At 35.8% G+C, this 7515-nt stretch overlaps 1 non-coding gene across 1 annotated transcript; it reads left to right on the plus strand.

Annotated features, from left to right (window-relative positions):
* The first annotated feature begins 2188 nt into the window (after positions 1 to 2188).
* LOC114228819 (small nucleolar RNA SNORD56) lies at positions 2189 to 2259 on the plus strand. Its single transcript, XR_003614938.1, has one exon. It is a non-coding gene; the product is annotated as a small nucleolar RNA SNORD56 (small nucleolar RNA).
* Positions 2260 to 7515: the final 5256 nt, after the last annotated feature.

A 7515-nucleotide genomic window follows, 5' to 3' on the forward strand; every position in this document is an offset into this window, starting at 1 on the left:
AGTCATAGTCATGCTGGAAAATCAGCAATAAGCTGGGCATCAGGAAGTTCTCTTTCTGGTGCACTGTTTGACATTATTATGTGTTTGGCATTTGAAGAAGAAATTAAATCTAGTTTCTTGATCTATGAGATGAGGATAAATAATATTGAGCATGCCTATGTTGCTTACAGGATTGCCATGCACATGAAATTAGATAATAGACTTTAAAAATATGTATACAATTAGTGCCTACATTTGTGTGTGTGTGTGTGTGTGTCTGTGTGTGTGTGTGTGTGTAAAATAACTTTGGGCTATGTAGACATAATCAGAAAATGCTAAGTGGCTCATGCCATCTTTCTCTCAACTATGTAGTTACTTTCTCTCTTGCTTTGTAACTGTTAAAATGTATTATAAATACTGAAAAATATAGGGGTTTATTATATACAACGAATTTCCAACATAAAAGGTCCTTACATGAATAGAGCTGGGTAACAAAAAAGTTTATCAAAATGAATCTTGTTGGAAATTCTAAGATACCTTTTTAAGTTCCTAAGGCAGGTCTTATAATATGTTTTATTATCCTGGAATCAGAGTTAAGTTGTATAACACAAGGCTAATTAATGACAAAGTTAAAACATAACCTGAATTCTGGAATCCTATTTCAGCCTTCCCTGAGTATATAGAGAAGTGTGTTATGTTTGTAATCTTTATTATGTTTGAAAAGAAAAACTGCTGTCACTGAGAACCTCTTGTAATTGCATATCACTTCCTATTTGCTTTAGCTAATCAGCAACATTAGTTCCCCTTTGGGGAAAATTATCATTTATAAAATATACTAGTGGCCCAGTGCATGAAAATTCATGCACTGGAGGGGGGTGTCCCTCAGCCTGGCCTGCCCCCTCTCACAGTCCGGGAGCCCTCAGGGGTGGGAGGTGACCCGATGATCAGGGGAAGGCGACGCCCCATCACACCTCTGCTGCTGCCACTGCCGGCAGTGCAAACCTTGGCTGGCCCTGGTTACCTGAGGTAACCTAAATTCATAGTTGGTTTATTTGTGTTACAGTTAATTGAATTTTATAACAGTTATTAACTTATTATTACTGAAGAGTTATACTCTAGTTTATTAGTAAGAATTGTAAGACCAAGGATCAAGATAAGTTTTCTAAATTTATCATCTGCAGCATATCTTTATGTTTTTTTATTATGATAATTATTCTTAAAGCTAGTGAAAAAACAATAGAGGTTGCGGAAGCATTATTGATCTATTTTCACAATTCAGTTTTTAGAAATATGAATTCCAATGAACATCTGCTTTTAAACATTAGGATTTTTCAAAATATAAAATTTATTGGAGTGACATTGATTAATAAGATTATAGGCTTCAGGTATACAATTCTATAATACATCATCGGTATATTGCATTGTATGTTTACCACCCAAAGTCAACTATTCAGTAATAAGAAAAAATGAAATACTGCCATTTGAGACAATACAGGTGAATCTTGAGAATATCCAGCTTAAAAAAATAAGTCAGACAGAAAAAATAAAGAATTATATGATTTGACTTTTATGTGGGATATAAAACTGAAAGCAATAAATGAGCAAACAATACAAACAAACAAAATCTCAGATACAGCAACAGTATAGTGGTTATTAGATGGGAAAGGGTTAGGGGGAGGTTGAAGAGAGTAAAAGGAGTCAAATATAAAATTAATAAATATGAAAATTTAGGTGGATCAAATATTTCTAATAGAAATGGTACATGTGTATTTCATTAATCACATACTCTGTAAAATATTATATATTTATATATAAATATACATAACTCTTTATAATCCAATCTTATAATCATGTGTGGTTTTTCTCTCGTCCCAGTGTGTTTTTCTTTATGCATTAAAAGAAGAAACACATAACCATGAAGCTAAGTATCATGATTCCTTGGTAAAGCAGGTATTTGGAATTCCAGGTACACTTTCAGAAACTTTAATAGAAGTGTGTAAATGACACAGCAAATATAAAACAAAAATATATTTATCTCAAAGGATACAACCTTGAACTCTGTTTACTGTGTGTAATAAGGCAAGCCAAGTAGAATTGACTGTCTGTGAAAATAGTCACTCAGTAGCTGTAAGAGAGCATCTTTACAGGCATAGATGTTAACCAACTAAAAGTGAACCCAGCATCTAGACGAGGAAAAGAGGAGGGGAAGATACAATGATGGTAACATTTTTCGTCAATAGCAGTTCACCTAGTGAGTGTTGATACTTTGGGTCTGAGTGAAGAAAAGAAAAAAAAAAAAAAGAGGAGGGGAAGAAAGTAGCTTCAGACATAATGTGGAGCTAAGGTGACCAATGATTCCCACACCAGATATTAGAGTATTAGGTATTAGTTCTTTCCATCTGATCTTAGGCATAATGTCATAACACTGCAGTCTCAGAAATGTAAAATTAATTTAAATGCTTCCTATAAAAGAGGCAACAATGTTGTTTTTACTATGCTAATATGAAGATTATAACTAGGTCTTATAAAAAAATTGAGACAAGATGTGAGGTCTGAGATATTTTATTTGAAATGATGCCATCTAAGATATAATTGATAATCACTTTTCATATTTATCAGTTAAGGTGCATAACTATAAGTACATTTTGTTTTACATATTGGTGACTACTGCATCGCCCCCTGGTGGTCAGCGCACATCATAGCAAGCAGTCGAACTCCCAGTCAGTCAAATTCCCGATCTGTCAAACTGAGGATTAAGCTATCAGTAGCATCAGGAAAGCTGAGTATATTTCTACATAAACTATCAAACTAGAGTGCAACAGTTGTGTTGATCACTTGATTTATAACCATGTAAAGTATCCTATGCTGAATAATTGATTCCTAAAGTAAATGTGTTGATGTTCTACTTGGAAGCAAATAAATTATTTGGAGGATACATTTTATTTACAATTTTCATAGTGCATTGTTTTAGATTCCTAATATAAGGATTTTAAGAGATTATGCAGGTCTGAGTTGAATTTCAGGGAGAATATTAGGTCACCCAAATAATCAGCTCCAGGAAAGACTCCACTGAAGTGGTCATACTTTTAAATCTTTTTACTATATTTCAAAAATTTATTTCCCTGAGGAATCAAAATATTAGTAGTGGATGGAGAATACAGTTACAGTAAACTTCCTGTACAAACATAAAAATAAAACCAAACAAAAACATATGTTTTCCCTCAAAGTAGTAAATCTAAAGGAAGGAGGCAGAATACAATCCTGAAGTTGTTCCCCTGACAGCTGGTAATCAACAAAAGCTATCAGTCCCACTGAGGCTCACTTTAATTTTATTCCTTTGATACTGAATTGCATTTTAAAACTCCACACCAGCTGCTCTTTTAGAAACTTGCATTCATACAACATTCTTGCCTGTGAGAGCTGATTGAAAAATCCCATTTTTTAGTGTTGTCCTGGTGGCATACCGATAAATGGTAAACTATTGGTGCTCAGCATCTTAAAAATTATTTTGTAGTACCAATACACCCTTACTATAAGTTGCAGATTTAGATAAAAAGAGTCATACTGAATTTTGATGGCTTATATATTTTATTGCTAAAACGGTACAAAATTAATAAATCTTGATGAGTTACTTATCTTTTTTGAATTAAATGTATTGGGGTGACATCTATAATAATAAAAACATAATATGTTAATTAGATGGGATAACCAAACGACCTTCCCAACCTCACTCTGGATGTCCTTCCGGATGAAGTTGCGGTGGCAGGGGCCAAGGCAGAGATGGTAGGGGTGATCAGGCAGGCAGGTGAGCAGCTAGGGGTGATCAGGCAGGCAGGCAGAGGTGGTTAGCTAAGGGCAATCAAGCAGGCAGGTAAGCAGATAGGGGTGGTCAGGCAGGCAGGCAGAGGTGGTTATGGGTGATCAGGCAGGCTGGCAAGTGGTTAGGGGTGATGAGGCAGGCAGGCAGGCAGGTGAGCAGTTAGGACCCAGCAGTCCTAGATTGTGAGAGGGATGTCCAAGGGGTCCCGGATTGCAAGAGGGTGCAGGCAGGGTTGAGGAGACCGCCCCCCCCCATGTACAAATTTTGTGCACCAGGCCTCTAGTTGGTTAATAAGATTATATAGGTTTCAAGTGTACATTTCTATGATATATCATTGTATATGGCATTGTGTGCCCACTACAAAAAGTCAAATCATCTTTCATATATATATATATATATATATATATATATATATATATATATATATATACCAACCAAGGGTTTAAGAAGGAGAGAGGGAAAGAGAGAGAGAGAGAGAGAGAGAGAGACAGAGAGACAGAGAGAGAGAGAGAGAGAGAGAGACTGATTGGTTGCCTCCCATACATGTCCCAACTGGGCATTGTGCCCCGATAGGGAATGGAACCCGCAACCCTCCTGGTGCATGAGAAAGGCACTAACCCATGAGAGAGTAAAGTATGCAAATTAATTGCTATAAGACAAGGTAGGAAGTTTAGGGCAAATAAAGAAAGGACTATAGCTTGTAGAAGTCTAAATTTAGTGGTAGCTCCAAAGGCAGGGTCCTTGGAAGCAGTCATATATGGCATATGTCTTAACCCTTTGCACTTGCTTGCTTTTTTCTCGATTCTTTATTCTACTCGGGATTTAATTTTTTAAATACCCCAGATTTTACAAAGTACGGCAGTAGAATAAAAAACTGGTTTCTTTTCATACAAACTTATTTATTTGGATTTTTTAATATTTCAAATTATTGATACATTCAAAGAGTAATGTTAATCTCGACATCCGAGTGCAAAAGGTTAAAGACTTGGTGATCTCAATATACTCATACGCACTGGTCCCTCTATTAATCTTGTGTTGTTTTTTTTTAAATATATTTTATTGATTTTTAACAGAGAGGAAGGGAGAAGGGATAGAGAGCTAGAAACATCGATGAGGGAGAAACATCGACCAGCTGCCTCCTGCACACCCCCCACCGAGGATTCGCCCACAATCAAGGTACATGCCCTTGACCGGAATCGAACCTGGGACCCTTCAGTCCACAGAATGACGTTCTATCCACTGAGCCAAACCAGTTTTGGCTAATCTTGTTTTTTTTACCACTCCTTTTGCCTGTGAATATAGTTGAGTTATGCTTTTTTTTATCTTGCCACTATAAGATAGCTTTTATATTTAAAAAAATATTATTTATTTATTTTTGAATAGGTAATGCATGTAATTGCTATAAAAATTAAAAGCTAGGAAAGAATATACAATGGAGTATATTTTTCTCAATTCCTATTTACCTAGGACTGTTGTAATATTATTCTACAAATATCCTAATATATTTCAAGTATATGTACTTATTTAATTTGCTCTTTTTATATAAATGAATATAATGTGCAAGTATGTGTGTGTATGCTCTTTTTTTTTCATGCAATATGCTTTGTATACAGAAATGCAATTTTTTATTCTTTAGATAGCAGTGCATTGCATGAATGTGCCATAACTTAATTACAACAGCTCTTTTGGTGGACATGTAATGTATTTCTGACAGAAATTCTGCATTCTGATAAACATTTCTTGCTTTTCCATTTTTTAACTATTACAGTTTTATAATATAGGTTTTTATTAAATACTAGAGACCCGGTGCACAGAATTCATGCATGGGTAGGGTCCCTAGGCCTTGCTGGCAATCAGGGTCAATCAGGGCCTTCCTTCCCCTGGTTGCTGGCCAGAGACCTTACTTTGTTCTGCATCAGCCCCTGGTGGTCAGCGCACATCATAGCAAGCAGTAGAACTCCCAGTAGGTCAAATTCCCGATCTGTCAAACTCTCGAGGGGACAATTTGGCATATTAGCCTTTTATTATATAGGATATCCTTTATCTTAGAAATATATTGAAATATATTAAAATATTTCAAATAGTGAGCCATCCTGAAGCTTCTGAAAAAACTATTATTTTGGTTGTTTTTATTATTTGGTTTCTGAATTCTATTAGCTCATAATTATAGTGTTATTGTATCCATATTCATGAATTATATTTCTCTGTGTTTTTCCCCTTTGGATTTTTGTGTAGTATATATTATTATTATTAATTATTATTATTATTATTAATGAAAAATTTCCTTTTCTCTTCCAATGCTTTGAAACAGTTTATATAGCACTAAACATGTCACCTTTTTAGAGAAGTTTAAAAATAATTCCCTGGTGGATGCTTTTGTGCTTAGTAGAATTTATTTTTAGAAATGGAGGTAGGTTATATAGCCAACATCATACTCAATGGGCAAAAACTAAAACCATTCTCCCTAAGGACAGGAATAAGACAGGGGTGCACACTTTCACCACTCCTGTTCGACATAGTACTAGAAGTGTTAGCCATAGCGATCAGACAAGGAGAAGAAATAAAAGGCATCCAAATTGTAAAAGAAGTAAAACTGTCATTACTCGAAGATGACATGATAGTGTACATCGAAAACCCAAAGGACTCCATAAAAAACTACTCGACTTATTCCATAAATGAGTGAGATCATGTGATATTTATCTTTCTCCAACTGGTTTATTTCATTTAGCATAATGCTCTTCAGTTCCATCCATGCTGTTGCAAATGGTAATAACTCCTTCTTTTTTACCGCAGTGTAGTATTCCATTGTGTAGATGTACCAAAGTTTTTTAATCCACTCATCTGCTGATGGGCACTTAGGCTGTTTTCAAATATTAGCTATGGTGAATTATGCTGCTATGAACATAGGGGTGCATATATCCTTTCGATTTGATAAATGTATTTGGCAACACAGCAGGATACAAAATTAACACCCAGAAATCTATGGCATTTTTATACATCAATAATTAACTCACAGGAAGAGAAACTAAAAAACAAAACAAAACAAAAATATCCCATTTACCATTGCAACAACAAAAATAAGATACATAGGAATAAATTTAACTAAGGAGGTAAAAGACTTGTACTCGGAAAACTACATGACATTGAAAAAAGAGAAAGATATAAACAAGTGGAAGAATATACCATGTTCATGGATTGGTAGAGTCAACATCATTAAAATGTCCGTACGACCCAGAGCAATCTATAGATTCAGTGCAATCACCATTAAAATATATGGACTTCAGCGTTGACTGCTTTGGCTTAGTGGATAGAGCATAGGCCTGCGAACTGAAGGGTCCCAGCTTCAATTCCAGTCAAGGGCACATGCCCAGGTTGTGGGCTTGATCCCCAATGTGGGACATGCAGGAGGCAGCTGATCAATGATTGATGTTTCATTGATGTTTCTCTCATCATTGATGTTTCTACCTCTCTCTTTGCTTTTTTTTTTAAAATATATTTTACAGAGAGGAAGGGAGAGGGATAGAGAGTTAGAAACATCTATGAGAAAGAAACATCAATCAGCTGCCTCCTGCACACCTCCTACTGGGGATGTGCCCGCAAATCGATCTGCTACTTCCTGCACACCTCCTACTGGGGATGTGCCCGCAACCAAGGTACATGCCCTTGACTGGAATCGAACCTGGGACCGTTCAGTCCACAGGCCGATGCTCTATCCA

Source organism: Eptesicus fuscus, chromosome 2, assembly GCF_027574615.1.
Source record: "Eptesicus fuscus isolate TK198812 chromosome 2, DD_ASM_mEF_20220401, whole genome shotgun sequence".
In the NCBI taxonomy this organism is placed as follows: Eukaryota; Metazoa; Chordata; class Mammalia; order Chiroptera; family Vespertilionidae; genus Eptesicus; species Eptesicus fuscus.